General features: G+C 37.1%; 1 protein-coding gene across 1 annotated transcript in view; it reads left to right on the plus strand.

Annotated features, from left to right (window-relative positions):
- The first annotated feature begins 1,252 nt into the window (after window positions 1–1,252).
- The window catches only part of LOC103147702 (zinc finger matrin-type protein 4), a 72,057-nt gene continuing 52,018 nt past the window's right edge, over window positions 1,253–21,291 (plus strand). Inside the window, exon 1 of the mRNA XM_007566171.2 lies at window positions 1,253–2,045. The gene's annotated coding sequence lies outside the window, so the exon portion shown is untranslated. The remainder of the gene's footprint in view (window positions 2,046–21,291) is intronic.

Raw genomic sequence — 21,291 nt, forward strand, 5'->3', positions numbered from 1 at the left:
AGGTGTGCAAAGGAACCTTCTTTCAAATGACATTTAATACTGACTATTTTTCCAACTGCACGCGAAAGGACGTTTTTCTTAATCCACTTTGACTAATAACTTGAAGTATTTTTTAATAATCTTTTGTAAGGAAATGCGGTTATGTGACTCATTAAATGGAACCTGTCAGCACGCTGTTGCTCAGACTCTGGGAAGACAGTGTAATATGAATTCGTCTGGAAATATTATATTAAATTATTCATGAGATTTGAGCATTTTTATATATCACTCCACAAATATACTTTAGCATGGGTATAACACTGAAATACGAACGGATGAATGTGAAATGAGTAGGTTCGGAATTGAGGTACAAATTCGGTCAAGAGGTGGGGCTGATGCAGAGCATCATAAAAAGTTACTTGTGAAGTCTTATGAAAAAGGCTAATTACTTAAACTGTCTGGTAATATTGCCATATCCGTTTCTCAAGTTCAGAGTCAAAACCTGATGACATGTCTTGCTGGACCAAAGAGATTAGGATTTTTTTTTTCTGCCAATGACACTAGTGTTTCAAAGAGCAAAGTCAGTATAAATTTGCATAACAGTTTTTAATATACAGATGCACTGCAAACATTGGTTGGATTGTCAGGTACTTTGCTAAGTTGGTTCAGATATTCCTTATCAAACACGGACAACTTTGTGGCATTTGGCAAATCTAATAACGTCAAGAAAACTTTATATAATATTTACAAAGTTAAGCTGTACCCGTAGCTCAGATTGTGTCTTTTATGACAAGACACCAACCATAGATACTGATAACACAACCTTTTATTTCGATACCAGCACATGACCAGAGTCCCTTTCTGCCATTAGGTAAATGTGTATTGATTATATTTGAAGCTCTGCACTGCTTTTTAAAAACCCAGTGATCTGAAGTTCACGGTGGTCTGAGGTCTAAATATTTTTTCTGAGTTGTTGAAGCATGAACCATCTAGACTCCTAAACTTATCAGAAACCTGTTTACTCAGTATTTCAGGTACCAGAATTACCCCTGAATTTGAGAAAATATGAAAAATCCAAAATCTGAAAACCAGACTGTTCATTCGTATCATGTCATGCCTATTTATTTGTGTTACTTATAATTATTTATATTATTCTAAATGCAATTATCTTTCCCTCTTCCTTTGTTTTTGTCTCTGTGTGTGCAACTTCAGTTTTGTGTGCGTGAATGGCGCGCAAATGAGCCCCTTACCTTACCTAAACCCTGGCAAAGTGTCACCAAGATGTGTTGCTATCGCCTACACCTGCTGCACTTCAGCGTCTGGTTTGCCATAATAGTCACGGTTTAGGAAATACGGCAAAGTAACAGCGGGAGTCCGTGACAAACACTAGAAGCGCAAAATTCTACCTCGCTGTCAGGTTATCGCTGGGAATGTTAGGCGATTTTTCTTTCTGTTTCTATGAGCTGTTACTGACGTGGGTGAACCAAGCGGAGACCCGCTCCGTGGACCGGAGATCACATTCACTCACTGAACAAATCGAGCATTGAGCGTGGACTCTATCGCACACGCCGTGTAAGCCGAGAGCGCTTTGTGTCTTTCATTCATCCCGGTGAAGGCTGCCGCTTCCCCTCACACTTTCAGCTCGTCCTCCTCCTCCTCCTCCTTCTCCTTTCCCCTCTTCCCTCACGCCGGGAGAGAACTACTCTCCGTCTGATCTCCGCTGTGGCTTTACGGTCTGAGTTAAGTGGATGATATCAACAGAGCTCGGTGCTCCTCTTACCTCCTGCGCGGTACCGCGGACCACATAAGTCGCCGGGGGACAAGTGCATCACGACGTAAAGCAGCGGGAAAAGGAGTTTGTTATTTTTATTTTTTATTTTTTTATTCTCTCAGAAGGCACGACGCGGTTTAAAGCGAGATATACGATAGAAATATTTATCTGGATGAAGCGGAGTCCCCCTGAGTTCTGACGGATTTTAAGGAACAGGTGCGATACAGGAATACAGACAGGACAGCTGGCGGATGGTTGTCGGTTCCGAGGAGAGACGTCTCTGCCTCTGCGCAAGGTGAGTGATGGACCGCGCTGCCCAATACTCGGGAATACTGACCAGAGCACTAACAACAGATGAATTATTGACTAGCTTTTGTATTTGACTTTTCACATATTTCTTGTAGAAAGGACACACACACACACACACACACACACACACAGACACACACACAGACACAAACAAAAAAACTTTTGTAGTGTCACTTTACAGAAAGACCTTGGGAACTTTGAGCTCTTAGTATATTTAATACATTTGAAGCGGGTAATTCTGCATGTTTAATATGTAGGTTTTAGCACCATGCAATCATCATGGATCATTTTAAGGGTGTTATATCCCTGAATAGATATAAAATGAACACATGGCACTTTAGTGCCAGAACTGTTTGCCTCAAGTTATTAAATGCTGCAACTATAGCTTTTATATTGCCAGCTGGTCCGGGCTGCCAATCTTATTATACTAAACGATGCCTATTAAATATTTCAATTTAAGGTCTTTGGTGGGTTGATCTCTGACCAAAGTATTAGATTTGAGTAATTAGGTTAAAAGCCCAAAATAAAGTGCAACATAAGAGAATGAATGGATGAGATGGATCACTTATAGATGATCAGCATAGATGGTGAGGCGGTTAAACTCTAAAAGTCATCCACTTTTAAGTCAAGGTAGAAAGAAATAATAACTTTGCATTTTTGTCAATGAAGATGTTCTGTTACACAGTGAACAGGCATAACATTATAACCAGTATGGGGACCCTGGCTGTGCATTCTTACACCTTTCTGTAAAGATTAACTTCTTCAGCAATTTAAACTATTGTTTTATTTGATGGTTTGGCCAACACAGACCGGTATTGTTCTCTTCTGTCCCCTCCTTAGACCATTTTTGATCAATTCTGATCACTATTTGGGCATGGCCCACTTGAGGTGTTGTTTTTGAGATGCCCTCTAACTCAATAGTTATTCCAGTTCAGTCGAATTGGCTGAGATCCTTACTCTTTTCTAACTGTTCCTGCTTCTCACACATCAACTTTGAAGTCATAATGTTCACTATTGCCAAATACATTCCACCATCTGTGATGACAAGATAATCTGTGTTGTTCACTACATGTGTGATTGCTGATCAGCATACGTCATATTTAATGTCACACTGACAGTGAAGTGTACCATTAGGAAATGAATTTTTTTTTGTCAATAAAGAATGTGATTAATAGACTAAAAAGATTTGGTAGTTAAGTGATATTCCTAACCTTGCTTTTGCATCTGTTCATTCATAAGTTTCTTCTATTATGAAATGTGAAATGGATTTGTTTTAATACAAATCCAACTCTGACATTTGCCACTTAGGACTAATATCCATTTAGCATCATACTGGAAGTCTGCAAAAGTTAATGCAAGATTGTGCGGGAGTTATTCATCAGGTTGTTGCTAGGTAATCAATGAGTGAGTGAGTTAGTTGAGGCCACGTACCCTCCTTAGCTCGTCGTTCAACATTCTTGTTAGTTGAAGTTGAACTTTCCTCTGCCTCCATCACCCAAAATGCTATGCAGTTTTGTATCAGATATCAGGGGAATTATTGAAAATTATATTGTATTTTCTTACATTGATCACGTGTGTATCGTGATGTATGTTGTTATTAACTTATTTCCCAGCCCTACTTAGTCCTCAGATGTTAGTGCTTTTAAAAGCACAGGAAAATTGATACCGAACAAAACTGGAGTCCAAAAAAACAAAATAACTGAAGGAGGAGCATTCTTGAAGAGTTGTTGAACCATCTTCACTACTTTAACAGGATCGGAGTTGATTGAGCACTGGTGTTTATGTGCGTGGACATGGGTTTGTTTCTTTAAGGTTGACAGTGGATTGCGAGCGTGTGTCTTTGTTTGTGTTCTTTTTGGAGGAATGTTCCATAGCAACAGGCAGCGTATCGTCTCATCCTTAGATATATATTTTTCATTCATGGTGTGCTGTGACCTTTCTGCTGACACTGTTGTCTTCGCATGGGTGCGTCTTCATGTGTGTTCCCTTGTATGTGTGTGTGTGAAAAAGAAAGCGAGAAAGACGGAGAGATCTAATCTCATATATCAGCGTGTCGGCCATTTGACCTTTGAAAGTATACTTTCGTTAATAGCTGCACGATAACTAATTTGTAACCATCATGATATCAAGATATCAGAGTATTCCTAGAGAAACATCAGTAGACCTCATTTAAAGGGCTTTTTGTGCAATATCTTTCTCTCAAATATCACATTTGCCTTTTTATTAATAATTATAGTTTTGTTTTTGTTTTTTTGCAAAATAATTTTTTTGAGAAACAATGCAGAAGCAACACATTAATTTTTAACATGTCATGCCATGGTTGTCATGTCAAGTCAATGTTAGACTAATATCCAGTTGGATATTTTATATCCAGGAAAAGCAAAAAGCGGTCTTTAGAAATCAATTTTCCTTTGCTCTCTCACTGTCTTTTGAAACTGCCATGTCGCCAGATGTGAGGCAGTGAGGGAAAGAAAGTGTGATATTTCAGATTACTTAAGAGAAAAGTAACACACTTGTCATTATTGTTTGCCTTCATAGTTGTGCATTACTTTGTCATAGACATTTACAACACCCAATGACCTCATCTATTAAAGATGTAGTTAAACAGGGATGGATAGAAACTTTACGCAGACTGTTTGTGTAGGCTGTTTTACAAGGTCATGTCTTGTTTGAATCACACCTGTGTAGATCTGTTTGTGCCAATTTTTGGACCGTGTGTTTGCCTGCAGGGCATAGCAGGGTTTATTTATGTAAAAGGTACACAAAAGGCAATTCAATGTGCTTTACAGAATCTCTACTGAACACATTAAAATGGCAAAAACACTTAAAAAAATCATTTTAAAATCATTCATTATTAACTCTTTGATCAAAAGCTGCCATAAACGATGCTTTAAACCTGATTTAAAGGAGCAAACATCCCAGGTTTTTGGGGATTTTGTTCCAGAATGGAGGTACTTAGAAAGGAAATACCGCTTCATCTCGTTTTGTTCTGCTCCTGGGAACAGAGTAAGCCGGGTCCCTGAAGACCTGAGGGGTCGACGTGGTTCATATTTCACTTGTAACTCCAAATTGTAAAGCAACTGTAAAATACCTGTAAAGACATCACAATAATCCATCCTAATAAAAATAAAAGCATGCTCCAATTTTTTCCGTTTTGTTAGGAAATTCTTTATTGTGGTGACAGTATTAAGCTGACAGGACTTATGCAGTTGTTAATTACATCTATGCCCAAAACAACAGCAAGTTTTCTTGCTTCTTCTGTGATCTTTAATCCCATTGATACTAGTTTTGCGCTAATCTCACATGTTGGGGACCAACAACAATGATTTCTTTCTTATCTGGATTTAGCTCTATGGTGTAGTGATGCATTGTATACCATCGACAAAAGATGGTATGCAACTTTGCAGTCAGTGTAAGGCCTGCTCAGTGTGCAGATGAAAAAGCTCAAGCACATTTTGACACGGCTTCACTTGTCTTTACTGCAGGATCCTACCTGCAGTGAGGTGTCAAAAAAGACTTCTTCAGGAAGACCTCTTATAGTTGCAGTGAACAGTTATCAATAAAAATCCACCAATTTTCCATTGTCAAAACACTCATATGTTTTTGACAGCAGCAGCAGAAACATGCATTTATACACAAACTTGAAGAATGATTAGAATTAACAAAGAAGTGTAGTTGCTATTTGTAGCTCTCAGGATCCATTTAGTAAAAGTGGGAATATTCCCAATATTGTTTTATTCTCTTTTTTTTCTTTTGTAAAAATACATTTTAATGTATCTAAAAGCAGATACCATAAATGACACCGATAAAACCATTTTCGTTGTGCACATATCCCCTGAGAAACAAAATATCTAATTGTCTGTAAGCTGCATTGTACTGCATCTATTTATATTGCTCCTTTATAGTCACACTGTCAGACTTGAGTATGGAGTTTATTGTTTAGCATTTGATTTGTCAGTCGAGTCTTTTGTAGTGAAGAACAAGCAGCTTATACATCTCCTTTTTGTAATTGGGAAGAGGAGAAAATGTCATATTGGTCTTTAGCTGGTAGCAGTCAGGTCACTTCAGCACCATAAACAAAGAGAGTGAGGACAGCGGTATGGAGGAGGAATGTTATTAAAACTTATTATTTGTGTCACTTCAGTGGCTCTGGTGTTGTAATTATACACTTGATTTATTGTGCACTTCTAATTTGCGTTTTCAGCATTTATTATAAGGTCAAACTGATCCTTTGTTGGTTGTGTTGAGTACCTCCTGGAAAGTCTGTTTGCATTTTTATCAATATTAGTCTAATCTAGTAGAATGATATGCACTGCACTTTGCAACACAGTGTGATATTGATTATAGATGAGTTTTGTTTGGGGTTAGGAGAATGCATTAACAACAAAATTGACTTTAAAAGTCATTGCTCACTGTAAGTCCTCTGTTTTTGTTGTTGAGTCCTGTGTACAGAGACAAAGTGTTTATATTGCTCAATGCTGTTAGTTGGTTCACAACCTCAGATGACTGAGCAAATATCTGCAAGTGAGAAAACAAAGATTCTTCAACCGAGCTAATTTAGAATGAACAGAAGCCAAACGGAAGAATTGTTCTTTGTTCTGATGCAAAATTTGAATATTTCTTTTAAAAATCAGAAACACTGCATCATGTAGAGGAAGTAATCAGCGCATTAACTCCTCTAGAAGGACGTAATGCGCTGATCAAGGTGGCGGGTTGCCAGTTTGAACCCGCTCTCCTTCTGTCACAGTTGTTGCGTCCTTCGGCAAGAGACTTTGCCCGGCTTACCCACCGGTGGTGATCAGAGGGTCCGATGCGGCAGCTCACCGCCATCAGCATGTGAATGTGTGTCTGAATTAAAGTGAGTGGATCTTGAGGATGCGGTTCCCTTCAAAGAGTCCCACTGCTCGTTGACAGTCAACTCTGGGAGGTGGGGTTGTTGCAAAGAATGTAAATGGGTAGCCTTTGTTGACACCTCCAGGTAGCCGATCAGGTTTGGGGACATCTGACATGAAGCCAAGACAAGATTGCTCTGCCACACAGAAATGTAACTAAAGTAGAGCAAACTTCCAACAGACAAATGAGGTTATTAAGGTGAAGATAGTGAGGCTCATGGCGTTACCCGAGACATTTGGTGAGGCATTCTTGCCTCATCAGCCAACATTAAGGCATAGTTGTGTAGGAATCATTTTTGCGTGATGGTGAATGATTACTTAGAGACATAACGTATGCAAACGAGCAAATCTTTGTCCTCAAATCTTGCTATAAGACAAACTGCAACCACCAACAGTTGCTGTCAAACCCATTGGTTTGAATGACGGGTGGCGTCATGTCAACTGTTTTCAAACTTTGTGGACCATTTTCTCCCTGATCTTGCTTCCACTGTGCCAACACTGAAATGATCTAATCTTTTTTTTTCTTTCTTTCTTTGTGTTTGACATTAAAAAGCTTAGAATTCACACTTTCAGAATCTGTAAAGAGCTCAGAATGCCTCAGGGGAGATTTATGCCTGATCTTCTCATGGCCAGTCACTTATACTTCACTCTGAACTTCAGAAAAAGGTATTCTGCAATCTTCCTGAAAAGAAGAGCGTCTGAATGCTAGATGCCTTCTGTGTTCAGAATGCAGACGGTAATCCGTCCTCAACTGTTAATGTAATAAACGTTTGTTATATTCAATATTTTTACTGCATGTAAACAAATAATCTTATTGTTGTGCACCATGATTGATGCACTACATATATAAACTAGACAGCTATGTTCTGAACTCTAATAGAATCTTCAACATGAACATTTTTTTTGCACAAATTATGAAAGGTCTAGTTTGATTTCTGCCTTTCTGACTATCACAGCCTTTAGAAAGAATATGATAGTTATTTAAATCAAAAAATATATTTTTTTCATACATTTATTATTATTTAAGTGGGCAGATTTTCATCTAGGTAATCAGACTTATTCTCAGGATTGGATTCATAAAGGTTTACCAGGGAAAACAGAAACACACAAACATGTTGAAGCTTGTTTAGAAATGTTCTTTGACATATTTTTCTTCGAGAGCCAGAATTATAAATCAGAAAATTGTAATAAAATGATGGAAAACAAGTTGAGATTAATTTAATTGACAAAACAATGTAACTGACCTGAAGTACAGCTGTCTAACAATAGGAACCTGAAATCAGAGTTGTTTCTAACATAATTTTATCAAATCCACAACACCTTGTGGACCTACAGAGCTCCGTTGCTGCAGGTTTAGAATCCAAACCTGTGCTGTTTGTTCCTGAGGTGTAAATTATCACATTTAATTATGATATCTTTTCTATTTTCACATCAGAATTTGCACAGCAGCTGCACTCTAGAGCTCACATACTAGCTGCCTTTCACTCTTCATTACATGACATGAAAACTGTTAAGACTTAAGACTTAGACCAGGAGTCAAACTCAAGTCTGAAGTATTTTTATTTTTGGCACTTAACTGTGACTCGGGGCACTGTCTCACTTACCCCGTCTGACTGCATAACATGCTGAAGCAGGCCTATTATTATGCATACTGTTGGAAAGCTGGCATCAAGTATGATTTGAGATTGTTTTAGTCCCCATTTGGGGGTTTTTGTTGATTTTTTTCCCCGTGAGCTTTTGCAATGGTGATATGCCCTGTGAAGCTGATCTCCAGTGTCAAGAAAAATCAGTTTTGTTACCGCCTAATAAATGTAAAATTCAAAAACTTGTTTTGAGACTTTCCTCATATTTATTATCAAATTAGTTTTACATTTTGGTGATTCTGGTTCTTGAGTTCAGATGGTTAATTAGTATTTTAAATCTTTAAATGAGGAAAGAAAAAAAAACTGTGAAATACAGCTTATGAAGTCACAGAAAACAGGATAGAAACATTTGGGGGAAAAATAGCTTGTATAAAAACAATGCAATTAGTTGCTAATGGAACAGGCAGACCCCTACAGTTCTTTTGCTATCCAGCATAGCATCCTCCATATGTTACAGTAACATAAACCCCCCTCATTAAAACTTTGGGTTGCCTTTTGTCTCCCACCATTAACTCAGTTTGCCTAGAAGTCTCTTACTGATAGACACACTGAGTTGGAGATGTGCTCAGTTAAACTCATAGAAGCAACATTTTTTTTTCTTTTTTCTTGGAGTAATAGTCTTTAATCTTTTAAGTAAATATTGTGGCCTGAAACCATTGATCTTTTATAGATAACATTACCAGCTAATGGTGCACAAAGAGAGATTTTCACACATAAAACTGCCAGAGTGCCCTCTTGACTTCAATTCTCCTGTAAAATAAGGAAACACATTACATTTAAATAAATAATATGTAGTTAAAGGGTGCATATGGTGGTTTATTTGACTGTCCACGCTGTTCCTCTTTGCATTTCTGCACGTCCAGATTTTTGAATCTCAGCAAAAAAAAAAAAAAAAAAAAGATTTTCAACTCGTCGGCTTCTATGCATGAACAATAAAATCTTAAGATTTTTAAGCTGCTAAGCTAAGGGTAATGACTTGTTCAGCAGGAGAAAATAAATACTTTTCATCAAGATCAAAACACCATTATCTAACTTGTACAAGTGAATGGTCTGAGTTTTAATGTGCATAATAATGTGGTGAGAAGTGATGCTCCCCCCCCCCAAGAGTAAATAAGTCTTGCCTACATTATTCCTTATGAATTATCTCTGGCCTAAGGGAAACATTTTACCAAGTGAAAAAGAGAAGAAGTGGATCAGGAGGGAAAAAGGCATAGAAGCTGATGAGAAGCATAGCGACCACATGTCAATAATTTGGATTTTCAGTATTAAGAAGTTGAATCTGTAAGAGACTGAATAGGAGCACAAAGATATAGGAGAGAGCTTAGAAAAAACTGAATGTAAGGCAGATAATGGATGGTCAAATATGATCACCTACAAAAGCAGGACTTACAGTGGTTTGCTGGAGTGTATCCTCCTCATACGTATCAACATGCCAATGACAAACTGGGCTGATCTCACGTAAACAATGGCTGCTACTAATCAATTCAGGAAAAGATATAAGTTTGTGTCCAAACAATATGGAGTTCTCTATTCTACATTGAGGAATATTCACATTGTCAAAAATCCTAAAACTTTTGATCAGTTTATGTTCCAAATCTTTAAAGCGTGGAAAGTTTTTGGCCCACTTGAGTTAGAAAATTGAAAAGCAACTTGATTTGTTTTTTTAAGAGAGCACACACAGGGTAAACCTTCCCCAGTTCCACAATTGTTCAGGCTCCCTTATACTTTTATGCATATATTGCATGCAATATGTTTTAGTTTAGTGAACAAACTCTCCCAGGGGACGACAGGATAAAACAAAGAAAGGGGTAAAATTTTATCATGACAATTTTAAAGTACGGTGGAGGATTTGTGGGCTTGTTTATTTACCAAAGGCTATTCAGACCTTGTTTTAAATGCATATCTGTTAATCTTTAGATTAAAATTGGTCATTGCCCATTTTTTTCTGGATAATGATTCAGAACACATAGCTACAAATCAAATCAAATCATATAGTTTAACAGATACGAAGCAGGATTTCTGTAGCAGTCGCATGAGCGATTTTGTTAAAAAAATTAAATTCAAAATGTAAATGTCATGGTTGTGTTGAGATGGATTTGGATCCAGATGGAGAAACACAGAGTCAGAGCAAAAAAAAAAAAAAAAAAAACAGGAGCCAAGTGAAAAGACAGCAGGGTTATAACAGGAGGATCCAGCAAGGAATAAGAGCAGGGTTAAAAGGGAGCGAGCAGAATGCCACCATGGGGCAAGGGAGGGTAAACAGGGCAACTAGAAAAATAACTAACTATAATAAAGAATATTTAAACACAAGGAACAAATAACCATAATTAAACTAGCTAGAACAAGTGATCAAAACTCGAACCCAAGATCTTGACAGTTACTTTGGGAGATTTTTTTTTCTTTCTCCCAAACGAAATAAATGTAGTCAAATTTAAGGCAGAATTTTTTTAAACATTTACCAACTATTGCTGCTATAATTTTCACTTAATTTATTTTAAAATATTTTCTTTTTACACTTCTTTGCTAGATAGGGTTGCCAGATACTGTGGAGGGTGCTGCAGATTCCTAGTAGGATGGCAGATGAAGGGAAGGCAGCATTCAGAAGGAATACATTTCCAAGAGTGAAACAGGGAAAATGTAATCTGGAACTTCAAAGAGACACCTCACAGTGCTCTTCCTGCATACGGTTCCGAATTATTAACCCCACCTCTTGTTATTCCCGCTTGTGACTCATTAGACAGGTCACTGGCTCACAGGATGGTGTCAGTATTTCATTATCTCTATGCATAATTCGAATGTCAAATCAGGATAGTAATTTGTTTCAAGTCAGATAGATGGAAGTGCGATGGGGAAAAAAAAAGTGAAAGAGAAGAACACAAAGTCCAGTTTGCAGGAGTTTTCTTCCTAATGGAGCAGAAATGAAATGGAGGCACGAAGGGGAGAGCTCAATGCAAGCTTTTGCAACCAGCTGGTGTTCACTTGTCCTTTTCCATTATTATCTCTGCATCTCTTCCTCTAAAAAGTGGGGCAAAAAATTTGCACTAGTATTTTTCATCACACAGACAAGTTTTGTTTTCTGTCTAATAAAAAGTTGTTCTAGGGGGGTCATAAAAGAACTAAGAGAATATTCTCAGCTGGAACGGTGCCACTGAAATTCCCAGCTGAGATGAAATGGCTTATTGCTTTATGTACGTACAGTAGGACTCTCATTTAGCACAAGAGCTTGTAGTTTCATATAAATTCTAAACTGGGCTTAGTGCTTGAGTTTATTTAAAACAACAAAACAACAAAAAGCTTCATTGAGTTCAGCATGAGATATTTAATGACCGGTAGGCTTGAGGCTGTGATTTCGGGGAGAGTGTATAGTTCACATCTATGTTTAATACTTGATGCTGTCTTAAAAGAAAATCTGTATTCTGTCTTTAGATGCTTTAGGCTTTTATGTGCTTGGTAAGACACAATCCATTTTCCTGGTTTAATTTGATCTTTGCCTTTTCCACATATTAACAATACGTCTCCTTGCTTTTACTTATACTGTGAAAATGTGTTTATAATTATATCCCGTGCATCTTGTTTCAGTCTTTCTCAGAAGCATGTTGTGCTCTGACCATCGGTTTGATGTCCTGTCTTTCATCATCAAGCCACCAGATGCCCACAACTTGTCTTCTTCCTTTTAGTGCACTATAGATTACAGCATATTATTGGGAAAACAGGAGTGATACGTGGATGAGAAGGGTGTCATATTCTATCTCCACCTAAGGGCGGAAATAAACAAGAAGGTGTCACAATTCAGAAGGGTTACTTGTGGGATACTCCAGTGGTCCGATTGGTTCAAAATTGTTTCTACTTTATATTGAATATATTTGCAATGTCACTAATTTATTCAAACATATTATTTTTCCTGATGATATTAAGGTGTACTGTTGTGGGAAAAATTGAAAAGTTGAATTGAAATGATAAAATCTTAAAACTTGCTTTGAAATCAACAGATTATTAATATAAAAAAAATCATGGTGTTTGTAAATTGAAAAGAAGTTAATGGAGATATGACATTAAAATATATGTGATGCTGAAATTGAGCGAATAACGGAAAATACATTTTTAAGGATTGTTGTTGATTATAAATTAGCATGGAAACAACACTGAATATATTTTTAAAATATTGCAAAAATAGAAATGTTGCATACGTTTAGAAATGTAGTAACAAATTATAACCTTTTACATATAATTTGCTGTTCACTTATACTTCCTTATATATCCTATTGTGTGGAAATGTGGCGTTACACATGTGAGAAAACAAAAATCATGATAGTTTCTAAATGCAAAAATAGTCTACTTTTACAAAAATATTTATTTTTGTGGCGGTCATCAAGACCACATGCAGGGATGTGTGAACAACAAGCAGCACCAGCTGCTCCAACCAGGGTAGCAATGAAACTAAAAGCAAGCCAGAAATAACTGGCTTGCTTTTAGTTTAGAAGGAAGCATGTTAATGGCAGTTCAGGTGTGGCTCAATCAGGCTGACAAGCCTTCCACTTTTCTCCCTGCAACAACAACAAAAAAAAAAACTAAATAAAAAGAAAGACCAAGATAGAACAACTAGTGGACTGGAGGGGTCATCACATTGGACTTTGCTTTTTGGCTTGTTGGATTGTACAGGTTGTAGACCTCTGGTGGTGAGTAAGTTTTGTTCGTCCCCAGCACTAAATTACCAGTTTAGATATGTTTATTTTTTTTACTGTATTGAGAAAATGTGCAGTATGAGAGTGACTGAAAACTCTTTCTTGGAGTGCCTGAGTCTAGCCTCTGACTACATTAGAGTTGAAAGCCCTAAGTACACACATCTTTCTATGTTGCAAATTGTTTCAGAAGAGCAGGAGGAAAGCAACAACCTTCCCCGAAGAGAAAAGCTACTTCATTTTCACTTCAACTGCACCACCTTTAGGAGCTGATGGCCTCAGGCAAGCACTTCAGGCTGCCTAAAATACACTTCCAGATTCAGAAACTCTCATAAGCCCATTTGCACTATAAACAGAAAACAAAAGCAGAGAGCTCGTTGTTTTAAACAATACTGTTAACTTCCACATACATACCATAACCAAAATTGTATGTTCTCATAGGTTTGGTTTTGTTATTTTCACTGACAGATCATGGCACGGTTGATGTAACACAGGTTTCATTGTAGTTAGACATAACTATTACAAAAAAATACTTATATAACAGAGTATGATTTTGGGTTGTTTTTGGCTGCATGATAATGATGCTCACTCTCACATCACCCTTCAATGTTGTTTATAATGAGTTTCAAACTATGTTTTCCTTCTTACACATAAATCATTTACAGTGTGTCCAGTAGGCTAGATTTTCAGGAAAAAAAAAAAAAAAAAAACACTAACAATGTAAGTTTAACAAAGGCAACTGGTTTTCCCCCTGCTAATTCAGTGTTACTTGTCAGTATACGTCCAAAACGTTGCTATTTCAATTTTTTTTTTTTTCTTCATATGCTAGGCTTTGTAGTGTGTGGCGCTTTGGGGATCCTGTGTACTATATAAAGCGCTGTACAAGTACAGGCAGAGAAGAAATGACTTCTACTGTAGCAGAAATGTTAATATTTTAATGTGCACATTTATTTTGTGAATAATAAAGATAATTCAAGTCTACATTTTAGAAAAGCTGAGAAGAATTATTCAAGATTCAATTATTGATGTTACACCAATGTCATCTGTGTTTCTTTGGGTTGTAGAAATATATTCATCCTGAGAAATTAAGTAATGTCTTAGAATGAGAGTTTTAATCATTCTTCTTTAAGGTTACCAAACGTACATACATTTTTAAAAAGTAGACTAATAAAGTCCAATAATTTGGACCAATAATGTCAAAACCGAGCTGGAAAAGGTAACAGCTTTCCTGATGTTGGAATAGGAAAAGCCTGAGCATCCTTACTGGATGCTTGGGTAAGGAGAATCCAGTAACCTCAAATTCAATGCATCTGTCTTGCATATAATTACCTCAGTAAAAACAGCTAATTAGCATCCTGAATATTTACATCTTCATAGACAGATCGACCGTTAACCTCCCTTCCTGATGACGTTACGGCAGTAGTAAAAATAAGGGGCTGGTCCATGACCAGATATTTTCAAAGGGTAATCCAAGATTAGATAGTCTGGTCCAAGGACAGATTTCAGCCCCAAGCTGATTGCCAGATTATAAACTCTGGTACCAAAACCAGAGTGCTAATCCCAAATTAACTGCATTTCAGTCAGAGACTGTTTCATGAAAGATCTCTGCAGATGGAAAAATCACACAACAGTGTCTGTAAAGTCTAAAACTTCTCATTTTACAGGATTTCCAGCATGTCTATAGTGGCACAAAATCGCTCCTTTTCCCAAATGAAGGATTGGTTTACAATCTATTGGCAAATCAAACAGTTGTTCTAACATCAGAAATTAAGCTGACCTTTGTAGACTGGAACACAATGGGCATCTGCAGCATTACCACTTAGCTGTGGGGTGTGAAAGCAGGAAAGCCAGTGTCAAGCCAACATTCATTTTCTGTATTATTTGAAATGAAAATAGACTAGCTTGAACTTGAATAAATCATGGGTTTCAAATATTGTAGTCCAGGTTTGAGTAGCTCACATGTAGCGGTGCTTATTCTTTCCGAACTCTACACGTGTTCTTTACGCCACATAATCAACTGAAATGTCCTAACACAGATTGTTCAGAGGTTGTTAACAACAGGTCAACATCTCGAGAACTCCTTCCTAAGTAATAGTCTCGAGTACAGCGTGAAGCTTTAATAATTCACCTCTACATCCAGGGCTCATGATAATTGCTTAGAGCAGTGGTTCTCAATCCTGTTTCTCAGAATCCACTCCAGTGGCTCCAGCACACCAGATTCAAATGAGTGAATTACCTTCTCAACATGCCATCAAGTGCCAGGTTTCAGAACCACTGGCTTAGATTTCACCAGAGAAAGTCACATGCTGACAGCCACTGGAGTTAGTCTTTGCTATGACAATAAACACCATCATCCAATTTTGTAAGATCTGGCACCTCGAGATACTGCAACACCCCTGATGACAATAAATGCAATCATATAGTGTTGCACCAAAAGTCTTTTATGAGCATAGGTAATATCCCCGTGAATTTGATTTATTTTTCTGCTTGAGTCAGGAGTTATTTGTTCCTCAAACTACAAAATAGAAGGTACCATGACTTGTTCTTGGACCAGAGCAAGATGATACAGACTTGCATTGATTTTTTTCTTTAAAGTATATTTCCTGGTGTAAGGATTTCTGGATTTATTACATTTTTTATTTCCACCTTTAACAGAAACTGCTGAGACCAACTCTAAGACAACCTTTTTTATTACTCTGAATGTATATGGACCTTCTCTTTAAATTACAACCAACCAACATATTTTGCACACGCTGATGTAAAATGGCTATTTTTGAAAGAGACTTCTTCGGGAACGATTACATTGCTACCAAAAACCTCCAGAGTGAAATGAACTAAACTAAACTGACCTCCTCCTGTTGATCCAACTTTAATTATTCATTGTTCTAAAATTATTGCTACATAGTTTAAGTTAGGTTAAAATAAATCCATGTAACGCACACATGCACTGGGTTTTCCCTCCTCCATTCCTCTACACCCTCTTTCCTTTTATCTTCTTCATTATGTTCCCCACTCTCTATCTTTCTATCTTTTCGCTTCATTGGGCCTGGCATTCCATTAATCTCCCCAACAGATTGGCTCTATTAATTAGTCTACATCTCCCATCTTGTGTCCAATAATCAAAGGTAATAGAGATATTATAAAAGATATAGATATGTCTTGCATCACACTCACTTTTAATTAGCCTGAAGATTAAAAGATAGAGTCGCCTCAGTCTGGCTGACGTCCGCGGGCATTGCAAGGTCTTTTTATCGCTGCAACATTTAGGCGTGTGGCATATTCTGAGGCAAGCTTAGTGTGTCAGTTCTGAATATAATCTCTTCTTTAATGCCTCATAGGGCACTTCAACGTGGAGGTAATGATGTGACATTTTCTGAGGATGAAACATGTTTTCAGCTCCTCATCTATGCCTTCTCAGATATGAAAAATGTACCTCAAAGGCATGTACATCTGCGGAGCAACATGCGGAGGTGATGTTGTCCTGCGCTAGATCAAATGCATCCCCTTATTTTATTCTGTTGTATAAACATGGCACTGTGAAGTTTAAACGGATAATGAAAAATAATGAACAGACACCGTGTCTGGTGGTAATTGAAAGGTCTAAGGTGGACTAAACAGAAAAGAGCAGATGGATGATAACAAATGCGATTTTAAGCAGTGAGTGTGCGCGCATGAACAAGCAAATACATCAGTTTACATAAATTACACACCAGACCTGTGATGCAGAAGAAGACTTAAAGTCACAAATCTGAGCTCAGTGTGACATTTGTCACACACTGTTATTCAGAAGAATATATCGCAGTGAAAACTGACCTTCTGAAAACTCAGCTTCTGTGTATTTTGAGCTTCTAAACACTTTACCCTTGTAAAGCCTCTGCTGTGGCTTCCCTGTCGAATGAACCCCATGCTGTTTGATAGCTGATGTTTCTGAATCATTCCCTAAAGACTCATTACTCACCCCAGTCCAGTCAGAGCCTCAAGGGGACACATAATGAAGAAAATGGAAAATTGAACACAAGACCCCAGAGTGCACCACTAAACCCTTCCTTAGATAAAAACTAAAGAAAAACACAGCTGCCCACTTATTAAGATCCCACAGTAATGTTTCCCAGCGGCTAGCTCGGGTCTTCATCGTTTTATTTGTTAAGTGTTTCCCTCACAGTTGAGCCTTTAGGACATTTTAGAAACTTTTCTCTAAAGAATTTTGCTGATCTTAGTTCAGTTTACGTTAGAGATTGTAGCTCGTAAGAGTTAAATGATAACTGATCTTTTGTTTAGTTGACCTTTTTAATAAATCCAGAAAATGCTCAAACTATGGCTAACATACTGTCGGCATAATTGCCTAAGTAATTTTTTGGCCAAATTGAGATATCTGCCTAATTTTACTCTCCTATCATTGATGCATCATCCTGCCTTATTACCATTATCCTTGGATAATCAGAACTCTTATTAGAGTCCAAAATCACTGTGTGCCTAATTCATCTTTTTGTAGCGGCATTTTTGCCGCTACATGCAGGGATGGCACACCGCATGAGAAACAGGGCTCTGCTGGCCACAAATGAAGCCTTAGCTCTTCTCTTTGAGTCATTTGGTAGGCTAGTTCACATTNTGTAAAGAGCTCAGAATGCCTCAGGGGAGATTTATGCCTGATCTTCTCATGGCCAGTCACTTATACTTCACTCTGAACTTCAGAAAAAGGTATTCTGCAATCTTCCTGAAAAGAAGAGCGTCTGAATGCTAGATGCCTTCTGTGTTCAGAATGCAGACGGTAATCCGTCCTCAACTGTTAATGTAATAAACGTTTGTTATATTCAATTTTTTTACTGCATGTAAACAAATAATCTTATTGTTGTGCACCATGATTGATGCACTACATATATAAACTAGACAGCTATGTTCTGAACTCTAATAGAATCTTCAACATGAACATTTTTTTTGCACAAATTATGAAAGGTCTAGTTTGATTTCTGCCTTTCTGACTATCACAGCCTTTAGAAAGAATATGATAGTTATTTAAATCAAAAAATATATTTTTTTCATACATTTATTATTATTTAAGTGGGCAGATTTTCATCTAGGTAATCAGACTGACACTCAGGATTGGATTCATAAAGGTTTACCAGGGAAAACAGAAACACGCAAACATGTTGAAGCTTGTTTAGAAATGTTCTTTGACATATTTTTCTTCGAGAGCCAGAATTATAAATCAGAAAATTGTAATAAAATGATGGAAAACAAGTTGAGATTAATTTAATTGACAAAACAATGTAACTGACCTGAAGTACAGCTGTCTAACAATAGGAACCTGAAATCAGAGTTGTTTCTAACATAATTTTATCAAATCCACAACACCTTGTGGACCTACAGAGCTCCGTTGCTGCAGGTTTAGAATCCAAACCTGTGCTGTTTGTTCCTGAGGTGTAAATTATCACATTTAATTATGATATCTTTTGTATTTTCACATCAGAATTTGCACAGCAGCTGCACTCTAGAGCTCACATACTAGCTGCCTTTCACTCTTCATCACATGACATGAAAACTGTTAAGACTTAAGACTTAGACCAGGAGTCAAACTCAAGTCTGAAGTAGTTTTACTTTTGGTACTTAACTGTGACTCGGGGCACTGTCTCACTTACCCCGTCTGACTGCATAACATGCTGAAGCAGGCCTATTATTATGCATACTGTTGGAAAGCTGGCATCAAGTATGATTTGAGATTGTTTTAGTCCCCATTTGGGGGTTTTTGTTGATTTTTTTCCCCGTGAGCTTTTGCAATGGTGATATGCCCTGTGAAGCTGATCTCCAGTGTCAAGAAAAATCAGTGTTGTTACCACTTAATAAATGTAAAATTCAAAAACTTGTTTTGAGACTTTCCTCATATTCTATTATCAAATTAGTTTTACGTTTTGGCGATTCTGGTTCTTGAGTTCAGATGGTCAATTAGGATTTTAAATCTTTAAATGAGGAAAGAAAAAAAAACTGTGAAATACGGCTTATGAAGTCACAGAAAACAGGATAGAAACATTTGGGGAAAAAATAGCTTGTATAAAAACAATGCAATTAGTTGCTAATGGAACAGGCAGACCCCTACAGTTCTTTTGCTATCCAGCATAGCATCCTCCATATGTTACAGTAACATAAACCCCCCTCATTAAAACTTTGGGTTGCCTTTTGTCTCCCACCATTAACTCAGTTTGCCTAGAAGTCTCTTACTGATAGACACACTGAGTTGGAGATGTGCTCAGTTAAACTCATAGAAGCAACATTTTTTTTTCTTTTTTCTTGGAGTAATAGTCTTTAATCTTTTAAGTAAATATTGTGGCCTGAAACCATTGATCTTTTATAGATAACATTACCAGCTAATGGTGCACAAAGAGAGATTTTCACACATAAAACTGCCAGAGTGCCCTCTTGACTTCAATTCCCCTGTAAAATAAGGAAACACATTACATTTAAATAAATAATATGTAGTTAAAGGGTGCATATGGTGGTTTATTTGACTGTCCACGCTGTTCCTCTTTGCATTTCTGCACGTCCAGATTTTTGAATCTCAGCAAAAAAAAAAAAAAAAAAAAGATTTTCAACTCGTCGGCTTCTATGCATGAACAATAAAATCTTAAGATTTTTAAGCTGCTAAGCTAAGGGTAATGACTTGTTCAGCAGGAGAAAATAAATACTTTTCATCAAGATCAAAACACCATTATCTAACTTGTACAAGTGAATGGTCTGAGTTTTAATGTGCATAATAATGTGGTGAGAAGTGATGCTCCCCCCCCCCAAGAGTAAATAAGTCTTGCCTACATTATTCCTTATGAATTATCTCTGGCCTAAGGGAAACATTTTACCAAGTGAAAAAGAGAAGAAGTGGATCAGGAGGGAAAAAGGCATAGAAGCTGATGAGAAGCATAGCGACCACATGTCAATAATTTGGATTTTCAGTATTAAGAAGTTGAATCTGTAAGAGACTGAATAGGAGCACAAAGATATAGGAGAGAGCTTAGAAAAAACTGAATGTAAGGCAGATAATGGATGGTCAAATATGATCACCTACAAAAGCAGGACTTACAGTGGTTTGCTGGAGTGTATCCTCCTCATACGTATCAACATGCCAATGACAAACTGGGCTGATCTCACGTAAACAATGGCTGCTACTAATCAATTCAGGAAAAGATATAAGTTTGTGTCCAAACAATATGGAGTTCTCTATTCTACATTGAGGAATATTCACATTGTCAAAAATCCTAAAACTTTTGATCAGTTTATGTTCCAAATCTTTAAAGCGTGGAAAGTTTTTGGCCCACTTGAGTTAGAAAATTGAAAAGCAACTTGATTTGTTTTTTTAAGAGAGCACACACAGGGTAAACCTTCCCCAGTTCCACAATTGTTCAGGCTCCCTTATACTTTTATGCATATATTGCATGCAATATGTTTTAGTTTAGTGAACAAACTCTCCCAGGGGACGACAGGATAAAACAAAGAAAGGGGTAAAATTTTATCATGACAATTTTAAAGTACGGTGGAGGATTTGTGGGCTTGTTTATTTACCAAAGGCTATTCAGACCTTGTTTTAAATGCATATCTGTTAATCTTTAGATTAAAATTGGTCATTGCCCATTTTTTTCTGGATAATGATTCAGAACACATAGCTACAAATCAAATCAAATCATATAGTTTAACAGATACGAAGCAGGATTTCTGTAGCAGTCGCATGAGCGATTTTGTTAAAAAAATTAAATTCAAAATGTAAATGTCATGGTTGTGTTGAGATGGATTTGGATCCAGATGGAGAAACACAGAGTCAGAGCAAAAAAAAAAAAAAAAAAAACAGGAGCCAAGTGAAAAGACAGCAGGGTTATAACAGGAGGATCCAGCAAGGAATAAGAGCAGGGTTAAAAGGGAGCGAGCAGAATGCCACCATGGGGCAAGGGAGGGTAAACAGGGCAACTAGAAAAATAACTAACTATAATAAAGAATATTTAAACACAAGGAACAAATAACCATAATTAAACTAGCTAGAA

Source organism: Poecilia formosa, unplaced genomic scaffold (genome assembly GCF_000485575.1).
Source record: "Poecilia formosa unplaced genomic scaffold, Poecilia_formosa-5.1.2 Scaffold188, whole genome shotgun sequence".
In the NCBI taxonomy this organism is placed as follows: domain Eukaryota; kingdom Metazoa; phylum Chordata; class Actinopteri; order Cyprinodontiformes; family Poeciliidae; genus Poecilia; species Poecilia formosa.